Genomic DNA, 13,970 nt, shown 5'->3' on the forward strand with positions numbered 1-13,970 from the left:
CTAATCAACAGAACTGACATGGTCATGAAGGTTATGTGGGGGCAGTGGGCAGAAAGAGGGGCTATATATGAGTTGGGGGTTATTGTGAATAATAAATAAGCAAAAACCATTAAGGTTAAGGGTTTCTAATTCTTTTTTCTTAATTTTTATTAGAGACAGAGAGAGAGAGAGAGAGAAAGAAACAGGCAGAGGGAGAAGCAGGCTCCATGCAGGGAGCCTGATGTGGGTCTCCATCCCAGGTCTCCAGGATCACGCCCCGGGGAAGAAGGCGGCACTAAACCGCTAAGCCACCAGGGCTGCTCAAGGGTTTCTAATTCTAAGGAGAACTTTAACTTTGGTCCTGGTGCCACGAGGGAGTAGACCCTGTATCCATTAGCTACCTAAGGTTCACTGCCATGGATATATAGCCCAGTCACCTGTTCTCCGTCTCTTCTCAGGGTGAGGCCAGATGTCCTCCACCTCGTGTGCCCCCACACCTACATTCCTAGTGTCTGCTCTTTCCTTCCTCTTCCTTGGCTCCTCCTTTTGCTTGAGTGAATGCCATCGTATGTACTTTAAACTCAGGGACCACCACTGTGAAAGCATCCCGGAGGCTAGTACAAATTAGCCAAGGAGGTGATGCTTCCGCCAGAGCCCACAGGCACAGGTACAAGGACTTCTGGCTGAAAGGCCACAGGCTGCCGCGACGGACATCTGCACAACTTCCTCCACGGCCACTCGGCCTGGATGAGGGGTTTCCTTCAGTTGACCCGTGTTTGAGAAACTTGAGATTGTGGAGAGACTAACTGCTGAGGGGCAAAGGGAATGAAAACCTGGTGTCCGGAACACGGTCAACTTGTAAAGAGCAGTGAGTGATTCAATAAAACTGTGGGACGGAGTTTTGACAGACTTCCTAAAAGGAAATGGAGGAAAAGAGAGTCAGCAGAGGAAAAGCTGGCACCGACTTCTTTTCAAATAGGTCTCGAACCACTTCTGATCCCACCGGTGCAGGTCTATTAAAAGTAAAACTGAGACCGAGGGCATACCGGTGGTGCCATCCGAGCCTCAGCTCTCCAACGAGAACTGTATTTCAAAGCACACAGGTAACTGGATGTACCTTGCCAACGCCTTCGCCTTCCAGACGAGGTAGGCACCGGGGAGCCCAGCAGATGATCTGGAGATGTTCACACCCAGGGGGTGCAGGCCGCAAGGACGCAGCGAACGTGTGAGCGACTCCCCCGTGGGTACAGCGGCACTGACCACGCGCGGTGCCATGGCCATAAGGAGCCCCAGGGCCCACGCTGGCTGAGAGGGAGCTGCTGTGGGGGAAGCTGTCATCGAGACCCACCGACAGGCTTTCTCACGCTCCTCCCAAGCATAATGAAATGGTCAGATCAAATCACCGGTTAGCCTGCTTTCAGGCTTGGGCTGCTGACAGTTGGAGTTGTTATTCAGTTGTGTTTTGAACACAACCCCCTCTGGTCCGAGAGCAGGTGGTGCAATGAAGGCCACGCACGGAAAGAGCAAGTCAATTACTCACAAATGGTGCGCGTCTCCCCGAGAGAGGATGGGGTGATCTGGGCCCTCCTGGCCTCTCCCCAGCTCCACAAACCAATACCTAAGTGTGTACTGAATTGTTTTCAAACTCATTGCTATGAAGCAGAAAACTCCAGAGAGGAGCACTTACTAGGAAAGATAAAAGTGGCATGGCCCACAACGGAAAGCTAGTGAAAGAGGGGTAAGGAGGGGTCAGAGGAATATCTTAAGTCAATCAGAATCAGCTCTTTAAGGTGAAATCCCTGCCAGAAAATGTGAATGCTCACTCTTGGTGGAGGTTGCTAACCAGGTTAGGAGCTTACCTCATAGCTGTTCGCTTCTTTCTAGAACCTGATTTTGGAAGTGGGAAGGAGGCTCTCAACCTCTCTTACAGCTGACGGTGGCCATGTGACTGAGTCCTGGCTAATGAAACACACTTGGGAGTCACTTGGGTGTCTGGGAGATCTCACAGAAAGCTGGCCTGCTCCTTGTGCCTCCTGGCTTGCCCTATCTTCCTTCTGGAAAGGCAGGTGTCGCCCTACAGGTGGCCCACTCCTCTTGCAACCACAAGGCAGTTGGAGCCAGGAAAGGCAGACAAAGCTGAGAGGCAGAGGAGCAACAATATCCACCCTGGATTCCTATGAAAAAAAAAAAAAAAGCATTCCTGATTTTTTGAAGCCATAGTTTATCAGGATTTTCATTATGTGTGGCTGAACAGAATCCTGATAAATGATTCATTCTGAATGTCTGATCAGAATCAAAGACCTTACTTTTTTTTTTTTTTTAAAGAGAGGGGGTGGGGGGCGAAGGGAAGAGGGAGAAAGAATCTTAAGCAAGCCCCATGCCCAGTACAGAGCCTGATGTGGATTCAGTCACAGGGCTCTGAGATCATAACCTGAGCTGAAATCAAGAGTTGGACACTGAACTGACTTAGCCACTTAGGCACCCCCTCAAAACCTCACATTTTTATGTCTTTCAGTTTTATGCTCCTTATGACATTTAGTAATTAAATTCTACATTCTTTACTTTAAAGGTAAACTCAAAAAAACTGCTAGGTTTAGTTCTGTAAGTAAAGAAGGGCATTTAAAACTTAATTGCTCTGGATAATAAAACCAGTCTTTCTTAAATATACTCAACTCCTCAGTTGAGTATATTTAATAAAATGTATTGCTATATAATTGGATTATTATATTCAGAAAGGAATACAAATTGGTTTCACTGGTTAGTATGCCTATATCTTGACCTTTTAACAACTAACTAAAAGTTCTGAATAGCAGGTGCTCTAGCTTTGGCTTTCAAGTACCAGGAATTGTAATGCACACATATTTTCTTAGCTTAAAAAATGTGTAATTTGCAGATTCAGAATACTTGTTGATATCCTCACTGAAATTCATTGGCTGTTTTTTTTTTGTATTAAGCAAACTGAATTTCTTAAATGCTTCATTTTCTCTCCAAACAAATTCTAAATGGAAATTAGGGCTTTATTCCCCCTTTCCTTTCTCCATCTTTCTTTGGCTAGTCAAATATAGCTTCTTTCCCAAGTAGAGGTCCAGAGGGTGCAACAAAAAAAAGTTGTCAATTCAAGGAACTACTGAGTGAAAGCAACTTGACAATTCATGTTTTATGTATTGGAAGATAAGTAACAGCAAAACTGGGAGGAGCCCCATGTAGTCCGGCCATCACACAGAGGGTCTCAACACTTCCCCACACTTAGCCATGCTGACCACCATCTAGAGCAGCAAACAAACGACCATCTCTGACCAGGGTGGGCAAGTGGAAGCAGAAAAACACAGCTTTTATTCCTCTTGCTTTAAAACTTCTGAGGATAAAGTTCTAATTAAAGTTATCTTTTTAAAAGATTTTTTATTTATATTTATTGAGAGACACAGAGAGAGGCAGAGACACAGGCAGAGGGAGAAGCAGGCTCCATGCAGGGAGCACGATGTCAGACTCGATCCTAGGACCCCAGGATCACTCCCTGGGCTGAAGGCAGATGCTCAACCACTGAGCCACCCAACGGTCCCTAATTAAAGTTATTTTTAAATGTATCATGGTGGCAGAGCCCGCATACCATCGGCCATGCACAGGTATGTGTGGGGAGTGCTTCAGAACATGGGAGAGCGTTTTCTTGGAAGCCCATTGTTTTCCCTAGTGAACAACAGAGGGGGCCTTGAGTGGATGGCAATGCCCTGGGCATTTTATCATGGTCAAAGCTAAGCTGGAGATGCTGGAACTAGAAGGAGTTTTGGGATCCTGTCCAAGGCTCTGAAGAGTTGTAAACCAGGGTCTCCCATCCAGGGCTCTTATCACTATGCTGGGCATATGAACACTTCATGCAGGAAATGTAAACACACATCCATTACTGTCCTACCCTAGCTTTTCCTTCGTTTACTCTTTTTTTTTTTTTTTAAAGATTTTACTTATTTATTCATGAAAGATACACACACAGAGGCAGAGATATAGGCAGAGGGAGAAGCAGGCTCTCTGTGGGGAACCCAATGTATGACTCAATCCCAGGACCCCAGGGTCTCACCCTGAGCAGAGGCAGATGCTCAACCACTGAGCCACCCAGGTGCTCCTCTCCTATTTTTATAAATACCTCCTATAAATAAATAATAAATAAATAAATAAATAAATAAATAAATAAATACATACATACATACATACATACATACATACATACATACATACCTCCTTGTTTCCTAAAACCCTCCTGTCATCAACACTGATGGTCCTCTTCTCATAAAATCTCAGTCATCTTCTTGAGTTCTCTCTTTTTTTATTCCCCTCTAAATCACCTTCCTCTTCTCCTCCATCTGTTTTCCCCTGGGACAGCCCCCTCCAGTGCTTTATGGAAAACATAATATGAATGACTGAGAAATTGCTCAGAAATAATGACCCACAAGAACACAAAAGTCATAGCAGACTACTATCAAATTCAAGTACCTATTAATATCAGAAGTGGCTCCATCTATTAGTAAAAGTCTCCCCCAAATAATCAAACCTTGAATAACAAGGTAAAACAGGTTTTCTGAAGTAAAAAAGGAGAAAGTAGTAGTAATATTGCAGAGCTCCACATGTAAAGGGAAAGCAAAAGAATTCACCATTCTCGGACTCCCTGGGACCAAACTAGTTTAAACAAGAAGCTGTAGCTATGCTTAGACAGCAGTGACATCCATGAGGGCAAGAGCTCACAGAAGGGAACACAGATTCCCTTGATGGGAAAGACCCCAAAGATGGGTCTTTGAAGAAAATTGGGACTGAGGAGCATGACACAGTGACAGAAACAGTGATGGAGAAGTAAATGAGAAAACCCAGAACAATTCCAATAAAATGCCAAGGAGCACAGTGTGCACATGCCCAATAATGACATACAACAAGAAAAGTCACTGCCAACTACAGTGGGAAGAAGCTGGGAATGAGAGGAAGGATACAGTCACACACCAGCTACACAAAACAGAGATGTTTCCACAAACAAAACTTCCATTCTTAGACACTAAAAATTCTTCACACAAGGCGGGAGGAGGGGGTGTGGAAACTGACTATGAAGACTTGGGAGTGGCTGTTGACCATAATAGTAAATAGGCAGTGACTGGATAAGAATGTATATTATAGCTAAAGTTTAATGACCCAAAAAAGGTCTAGATGCACACACACTGCCCAGTCAGAGGATGATATCAATACCTCCAAACAGGCTTCTTGAAAGGGAATACTTTCGTCTCACATGCCACTCCTCAAAATGCACGTTTGATTTATAAGGATCCACCCTCAGAGATACTATCTTGTTTTATAAGCTCGTATTTGTACACAGATTGATTTCTGCCTTCTAAAAGATCACTCAGATTTTCACTAGTGGCTAAGAGCTTCTTAGGTCGTACAACTTTCCAAACTGAAAACAAACAGTTTAATACGAAAAATAAGTCTCCAGATTCACTATGCTTTGCCCTGGTCTTACACAGAACACACAAAGCATCTCATCCCTGAAAGTGGGACTGAGAAAGAGTCAGATCTCAGAAATGTTTGAAAAGGACTCACACTTTGAAAAGCCCTAATATTTCTGAAGATCCATTTTTGAACCCATGGTAGGGCAAGATAAAAAGGTAGGCTTTGTTGAGACTCCTAAGTGATAGTGTGGCCCTGCACCTGCACCCAAAGAATCTCTGAGGGGAACTAGAAAGATTATGGCAAGCCTGGATGTTATGTGCTTTAAAGAAACTTTGCACCTACTTCTCAAAGTCTGGGGATCAGATGTTTTACACAAAGACTCTCTGGGAAGTGCCCGCAGCTCAGGCTGTGGGGCAGGCACTCAGAAGCCCTGTGGCACTGAAGCATCTCACATTCAGTAACAGACTCAGTTATTGCCCTCAAGATGGACCACTGGACATTATTCCAACATGGTTGATTTTTCTGAGCTTAGTGAATTCTCTTCAAATAGAAAAAAAACAAGTGACCAAGTGAGGACTGTCTTCTGATCATCAGCACCTAGATAGCATCTCTAAGGATGCTTAGTTTCTCTTTTGTTGTCACCTCAGTAGGGGCTCTTCTGGGTTAACCAGAAACCAATGAGGTATAGAGCATATCCTCAACAAAGACTTTCAGAAATTAATACAAGATTATAGAGGGAGAAAGAATGCCCTGCCTCTAGATGTAATAAAAAAACAATGTTGGTGAGTCCATCATACATAACAATTAAGACGGAGTGAACACGATTTGGTTATTACTCAAAAACATCACACAGACTTCCAAGTCCTGAAGGAGATGGGTCTGTCCTATGTTACAGAAATGTATTCTACAGGAGAGAGTGGACAATAAGATGTAGTAGTCATCCTAAAATTGATCCTAACTTCTTCCTGCCACCTCGGGGTGTGTCTTGATATTGTGTCCAGAGCTGATGACATAAGTGGGGAAGGAGAGCATAGAAAGCAACTGGAAAGATGAGGAAAAAAACAAAAAGTAGTTACTAGGGAAAAAGAATGAATCTATTTGAATGTGGATAAATTCAAAAGGAAAGAACATAGAGTAAGCATTAGAGGGAACATATTTTAGCTACAGGCAAAAGCTGGTTACAGCTGGACACCTTACCATACAATGCCATTATATGACATTTAATAGCTTCTACTTAAAAATGCTCATTGAAGTATAAAATGTATGAGCCAGAAGGTAAGCTTTTTCTCTAAGCTGAGTAGTTTGTATCTCTTCCAGGTTTAAAGTTGTCTCTAATCTTCACAGTTTCACAGAAATGCAGAAGCCAAAGAAGATTCCACAGAAGACTAACAGACAACTAAAAAGATGGGAAGTGGGTACTCGGGTTAAGTATCAGTTAGCTTTTTTTTTTTTTTAAGGTTTTATTTATTTATTCATGAGAGACACAGAGAGAGAGGCAGAGACAGGCAGAGGGAGAAGCAGGCTCCCTGTGGGGAGCCTGATGTGGGACTCAATCCCAAGGACCCTGGGATCACGACCTGAGCCAAAGGCAGATGCTCAACCACTGAGCCATCCAGCTTTGAAAAAACAGACTGACAGCACCTTAACCTTACTGCTCCAGATTTTTAAGAGTTCTTCCCAAGGGAATCATGGCAAATAATTTTCTGTATTCATCACAGTAAGAGAGATATCCACACACATAAGATATTTATGAACAAAGCATTAGATACTTTACAAATGGAAAATATTTCTCAGATGTACAATGGATGAGAAAATTTTCTTTACTCTGGCCAAAATCTATTTCCTTAAAATTTCAGATTGATAAATGGCATTTTGTTTTCTAAACTCTCAATAGAAGATCTAGAAGAAAGGGATTTCTAATGCCCATCAACTCTCAACCACAAAAATTCATTCAGCAACACTCCCTGCCCACTAAGTCATTTACAATTAATAGTGACCACATGTGTGAAGCACTTGGCACTCTATACATTACTGGTGAAAGTGTAAATAAGTACTACCTCTCAGAAATCTGTTTGATGTTATACACTAATTAGCTGAAGAGATACATTCTCTTTGACCTTGGTATATACCTAACAGCAATATGTAGGTATAGTCACCAGAAGACATGTACAAAAATGCTCCTAGCAGCACTATTTGTAATAACCAAAGCCCGAAAAAAGTCCAGATGTTGATCAAAAATGTAATTGTAGTATAATTTGTACAACAGAATCCTATTCCATCAGAATGACAAACTATAGCTACATGCAACAACATGGGTGAATCGATCTCGAAAATAATATTGAGGAAGAAGCCAAGCACTAAATTGTACATACTCTACGATTCCATTTATATAAACTTCAAAGATAGACAAATCTAAACCATGGCACTAGAAATCAAAATAATGGTTACCCTTGGGGAAGGGGGTATTGAGGGAAGGACATGAGAGCTTCTCTGGAGTTGAACTGAGTGCTAGTTACATAGAAGTGTTCCTGTTGTGAAAATTCATTGCGCTATACACTTACAATCTGTATACTTTTCAGTATGTAAATATAAAGAAATTAAGAGATTAGCAATCAATTGTGCTGTCTAGGCCTTATCTGGGTTCTAATTAGAACTGTACATAAACACATATGTATATGTATGAGGTATAATGAACATTACCTTACATATATGTATTTTATAGCTCATTCAAATTTTTACACTATTTGAATTTTTACTTATGAGAGATAGACATATATGGGGTACTTGGGAAAGTTGAACATTGACTTCTTGATCTGATGATATTAAGGAATTTGTTGTTGTGATATTGGTTTCTTTTTGATATTGGTATTTTGACTGTGCTTTTTAAAAGTGTCTTTTAAATATATACGTATGGAAATAATTTAGAATGAAATGAGATAATTTACATAAAAATAATTCAATGAGAGGAAGCAGATGGGAAATAAAGGCAACAGGACTAGCCAGGTGAGTTAATTAATTATTAAAACCAGACCACAGGTTCATGGGGCTCATGACACTATTCTCTCTACTGTTGCATATTTGTAATTTTTCATAAAAAAACTTAGAAAATAATAAATACTTGAAAAATCCCATTAAGACAAATAAGCTTAGTTTTAGACCAAGTGGTATATTTAAGTGCACATAATTAATATATTTCAGCACAAAAATAGTTATCATATATGTACCTGCTACTAGTATTGACTTTTTTCCTACAAATCTTTTCTAAACTTCCATGAAGTTCATTCCTAATATTTTGTATGACCGAATGCAAATCTGAAGGATGTTAAACCAAGTATCATTTTGTATTTCTCCTTTTGAGTTATTCTAGACAAAACTGAATTTCTGAAGAGGCAAAATTGTAATTATTCATGCTCTCCAAGCAGAATTTAATGTTCTGAATCATGACAATTTAACCCTGACCCCATAATTAAAGCTCTCTTTATCATTAGAATAAAATTCTAGGTTGAAAGATTTTAAAGAATTGTGTTTGTTTATTAGTTTATTAATTATTTGAGGGGAAAGAATTACATTAGGAACCGGGTAAGTACCTTAACTTAGCATAGACAAAAAAGGTCTATTTTCCCTCTTGGTTTGCTTAAATGCTCTCAACATATTTTGTTCAACCAGCAAAACCAGAAAAGATGTGACCATAGGGCATTCCAGCTCAGAAGAGGGAGCTACATTATGAGGCTTCTAAGAATAAAAAGATATCCCCAAACATACTTCATTTCTTCATACATTTGTAAGCATATGTAAAGTGTTCAATATACAAACAGGTTCCAGCCTGATTTCTATTAAATTTCTGACAGCATCAAGATAAGAATAATGTCTTCTGTACCTCTTATAGCATTCCTTTGTGTGTAAAGGAATGGGCCTTCTCCCAATCTCAAAAATCCCGAGTACTAGTAATGTTAGAAAGAAATGGCTTGTGGCTATTGTGACAAATTACCACAAACTGGAGAGCTTAAAAAAACCTAAGTTTATTTTCTCATAATTCTGGAGGCCAGAAGTCCAAAACCACTTCATCAGTAGGCCATGCTCCTGCAAGAGGCTCTTGGGGAAAAATCTTTCTATTTTATTTTTTTTAAGATTTAAAAAAATTGGTTTATTCATGAGAGACAGAGAGAGAGAGAGAGAGAGAGAGGAGGCAGAGACACAGGCAAAGGGAGAAGCAGGCCCCATGCAGGGAGCCTGATGTGGGACTCGACCCTGGCACTCCAGGATCACACCCTGGGCAGAAGGCAGGTACTAAACCACTGAGCCACCCAGGTGGCCCCCTTGAGGAAAATTTGTTCCTTGCCTCTTCTGGCTCCTGATGGCTGTCAACACTCCTTGACCTGTGGCCATATCACCTAATCTCTGCCTGTCTCTCTCTCTCTCTTTTTTTTTTTTTTTTAAGAATTTATCTATTTATTCATGAGAAACACAGAAAGAGAGACAGAGACAGGCAGAGGGAGAAGCAGGCTCCCTGCAGGGAACCCTATGGGGGACTCGATCCCAGGACCCTGGGATCACAATCTGAGCCCAAGGCAGATGCTCAACTGCTGAGCCACCCAGGCATCCCTCTGCCTCTGTCTTCACAGAGTCTTCTCCTCTGTGCATCTGATCTCCCTCTGCTGCTCTTTTAAAGACACATGTGATGCTATTTAAGCCCCACCAGGATAATCCAGGGTAATCTCATCTCAAAATGGTTAATTTAATTCCATCTTCAAAGACTCTTTTTCCAAATAAGGTAAAATGCACAGGTTCCTGGCATGAGGATATGGACCCATCTTTGGGCCTATCCCAATGCCCCCATTCTCCTATGTTTGTTGTGCTATAGTCACATGACTTTCTGTTTCTCAAGTTGGTCTGCTCCCCTCTGCCCCAGGGAACAATATTTGCCTGTAGGTCTTGTTGTTCTCACCCTCTTCCCAACATGCCTAGTAAACTCTTCTCCAGCCAGCACATCTGAGTTTCTCACTCACTTCCTACTGAAGACATTAAGCTCTGCTCTCTCCTCCAGAGAAATCAATTCAGTATTTTATAGATGATTCTTTAATTTATGGCTCTCTCCCCCATCTAAATGCCATAAAAGCAGTTATGTTTATTTTTGTCCAGGTAAGATCTCAATAAATATTTACTGAATGGATGAATCAAACTTAACTTGAGCTCAGTGGATACCATAAGGCTTAGAGTTGCTGATAGAAGAGGTCAGCATCTTTTTCAAAATGGACATAGAAAAGGCTAAGGGCATACAGATGTGGAGTAATAAGTATTACTTCCTGTTCATAGAAGGGGTGGGAGTGGCAGTAGGGGGGAGGTGGAAGGAGAGTGAGCTCCCAGGGTGGGCTGACAGCCCTTGGGAGTGCTGACAACTCACAAGAACAAAGGGGACAGGGAGCTGGTCATCCACCATCAGAGATGAAAGTGACCAGCACTTTTCTATGGAAAACAGGTCCACCTATCATCTCTGGTATGTGTGTGAGGGGTTATGAAACCTAGGCCAGAAAGATTATTCCAGCTTCTTAACTAAGGTGATAACAGGATGAGGTTATTCTAAGGAGGGTGAGTCCTAGTGAGTACGGTTGCTTTCTTTTGATTTTGTCTTAAAATGGGTTTGGTTATGCAAGGTGGGATGGTAGTGGCTGAAGAAATCCTAAACTGCTCTGCACGATGGAGGGAGAGAGTAGGCTGCAGGGGAAGAGAAGGCTCATCCGAGCAGAGCCCTACACGTTTAATAAGAAACAGCAAAACTTCCCTTGTGGCAGTGCAGCTGGAGCTCTGGGGAACAGACAGGACAGCATTATCTGCTGGTATATATGAAGCAAATACTCCCCTCTCTACAAAGAAACCCTTATGTCTACCTTGCTCAGCACTGCCTTTTGCTAAGTGAAAAGGGCATGATGACCTGCATGTGTGCTGACCCTGCTGTGACCACAGATATGGAACGGGTAGACACAAGACATAGATGGTGAGAAGCCAATGGTGTCTGGTTCCCACTGCAATCTACCACCAGGGAGAATATGGGTCATCTCTCCTAGTCAGGTTGCTAAAAGGCAACATAACAGTAGTGCTAAAATAAATGATCAGTAATGTCCCCTTAGCTTCTGGTGACAGAGGAATATTCTCTGAGGACTGTGATGGCTTGACGCAGAAAGAAGCGGGTTTAGGAAGCCCTACTGTCCATGCACAGAGGTTAAGTAAGTGTTCAGGCTCTGGACACTTACGGACCAGGTTTGAATCCCTGCTACGGGATTTACCGGTCCTGTGACATTAGGCTAGTTAGTGAAAGCCCTGAACTCCTTTCCTCATCTGAGGAAAGGGGTTAGTCTGCACCCATGCTTCTCTGGGAGGGTTAGTAGAAATGGATTTAATGAGATCATACATGTAAGCTGGTTAGTCCAGTAACTGGCATATAATAAGTGTTCAATTAATGTTGGTTATTTGTATTGTTTCCATCTGAAAGATCTTTCATGCTCAGCTACTGGTCTACAGAAATTATGCTGAACGTGGTAGAAAGGGAGGGTAATATCCTTAGAGGGATGCCTTGTAGATAGATGTTAAAGTGATCAACCTCCTTGAGGCCACCATCCCACCTGACCAACGAGTCCCAAGTCTGATGCCAAAGCTTCCACAAGCTATGCATCCAAATTCTTCTGCTCCAGCTGCCACAACAGCCATTCAACCTACGATAGCTCTTCATCTTCACCACACTGGTGGAAGGAAAAGGCTTCAGGTTGACATCTTTTTTTGATCTGGCCCCTCCGGTCCTGGTTGCCTCCTTTGCTGCTAAGGACGAACAGGTTGGAATGTTGGTGCCCTGGCCACTTTGGGCATGACTGCAGAGTAAACTGGTAGCATGGAACTCTCATCACCAGGAATGACTAGGGACATTCAAACCCAAGTGGCAAAGTGAAATTGGAGTCCTAGCCCTCAGTGGAAGCAACATGAGCATCAGATCTCTGGTGAGCAGTTGGTGGCTATGGTGAGGAAGGGATGGTGCTAAGGCACAGTACACCTCAGCCAGCAGGTGGTCTAACAATCTGGTCCTGCTTCTTTGAGCAAGCTCTTCTCCACAGAGACAGCTCCAGGGCTCTAAACCAATAGGGTGAACAAGCAGGAGATGACAACCACAGAATCAGCAGCTTCCACTCCTAGTCTGTGCTAGGAAATCAGCTGGGCACTTGACTCATATTATCTCTAGACTTTACAGCCACACCACTCAGCCCTACTGCTGAGCAAACCGAGGCACAGAGGGGAAATAATCTACCTGAGATCACACAGCTGGTATCAGTGCAAGATTCAAACCCAAATCTGTCTCACCCCAAAGCCCGAGCTCTTTTCCCCACTGTATTATGCAGCTACTGGTTGCTGATCCCCATGTATATCCAAAAGCACGAGAGACTTTAATTTCCAGCTGGCAAATAATGGGTAATTGAACATGAAGAAGACATTGCCTACTAGGTGTCTGGTCATGTGGGTCCATGTAATGAAGAAAAACAAATCACTGTACTTTAGAGAAGAGAGTTACAGAGAAAAAAATAGACCTCAGTAAGGAGTTCATGACCAAGTTACAGAGGCTGGCCCACTGGCGTCGGAGGGCTTCTCCCCTATCAGGGGGATGAAGGGACAGACACCTAGTGAGGGATACAGGTAAAATGCTACAGACTAAGGCCCCAGATGCAAGATTTGGCTCTTACAGCATTTAATGGTGGAAGAAAATCCAAGTGAATGGCATTAGTTTGCATAAAAATGAACATGGAGAAAATAAAATGATAAACCAGAAATTGGTTTTTAGAAGTTTCTTTTAAATCCTCAAAGTGTGTTATCAGACGGTGGGGAATCCAAGCTCTTCGGGGACTGGGTGCATAGCTTAAAGGCAGTCCTGGGTACAGGCCTGCAGAAGCTGCCTGCTGCCTACTGGAGTCTGAGGCTCTCCAAACAAACAAAGACACTTTGAGCAGAAAATAAAAGTCACAGGACATTGGCTTAAAAACAAAACATACTCTCTCACTAACAACCAGGCGAATGTTCGTGTGTTTTGTTTTTATAATACACTGATCAACCATACCTTCAAAACAAACTACTGGAACTTAGCTCTTACCACGTCCAGCACTCATGCTGAGGTCAGGGCCGTGGCACTTCAGGTATCACCAGGTAACACAGCCATAAAGCAGTCACGTGTGGTTCCCGCTGTGTTCTTCCCGGGCACGTACCACTGCTTACGCATTCAGTATATTCTCAGGGCTCTTAAGCAATCTGAGGATGGAGCTGCACTTCACATGATCATCCTCCCCCTCCCCATACACAGAGCTCTGCGCTTAACTGGCAACCAGCATTCAGAGGCCTATGGCGTGCCAGGCTCCTTACGGGTGGCTTTGTTTATTTGCCACACCAAGTCCATGAGGTATGAGTTGTCCCCGTTGTGTAGGTGGGCAACGTGGTTCATGGAGGGTAGCTACATTCCACGGCTACAGCTAGAAAGAGATGTGGCTGAGATCCAAAGGGTGCTGCGTCTGACGCCAGTCCTGCTCTCCACACCCAAACCT

At 42.7% G+C, this 13,970-nt stretch overlaps 1 protein-coding gene and 1 long non-coding RNA gene across 4 annotated transcripts in view; both read right to left on the reverse strand.

Annotated features, from left to right (window-relative positions):
- The window catches only part of STXBP6 (syntaxin binding protein 6), a 239,256-nt gene that overhangs the window by 136,654 nt on the left and 88,632 nt on the right, over positions 1-13,970 (reverse strand). The gene's annotated exons all lie outside the window — the stretch shown is intronic.
- Positions 1-13,970, reverse strand: part of LOC140599345 (uncharacterized) — a 43,086-nt gene that overhangs the window by 24,046 nt on the left and 5,070 nt on the right. Inside the window, exon 2 of the long non-coding RNA XR_012002117.1 lies at positions 1,839-2,153. This is a non-coding gene — a long non-coding RNA (uncharacterized lncRNA). The remainder of the gene's footprint in view (positions 1-1,838; positions 2,154-13,970) is intronic.

This window comes from Vulpes vulpes, chromosome 6 (genome assembly GCF_048418805.1).
Source record: "Vulpes vulpes isolate BD-2025 chromosome 6, VulVul3, whole genome shotgun sequence".
In the NCBI taxonomy this organism is placed as follows: Eukaryota; Metazoa; Chordata; class Mammalia; order Carnivora; family Canidae; genus Vulpes; species Vulpes vulpes.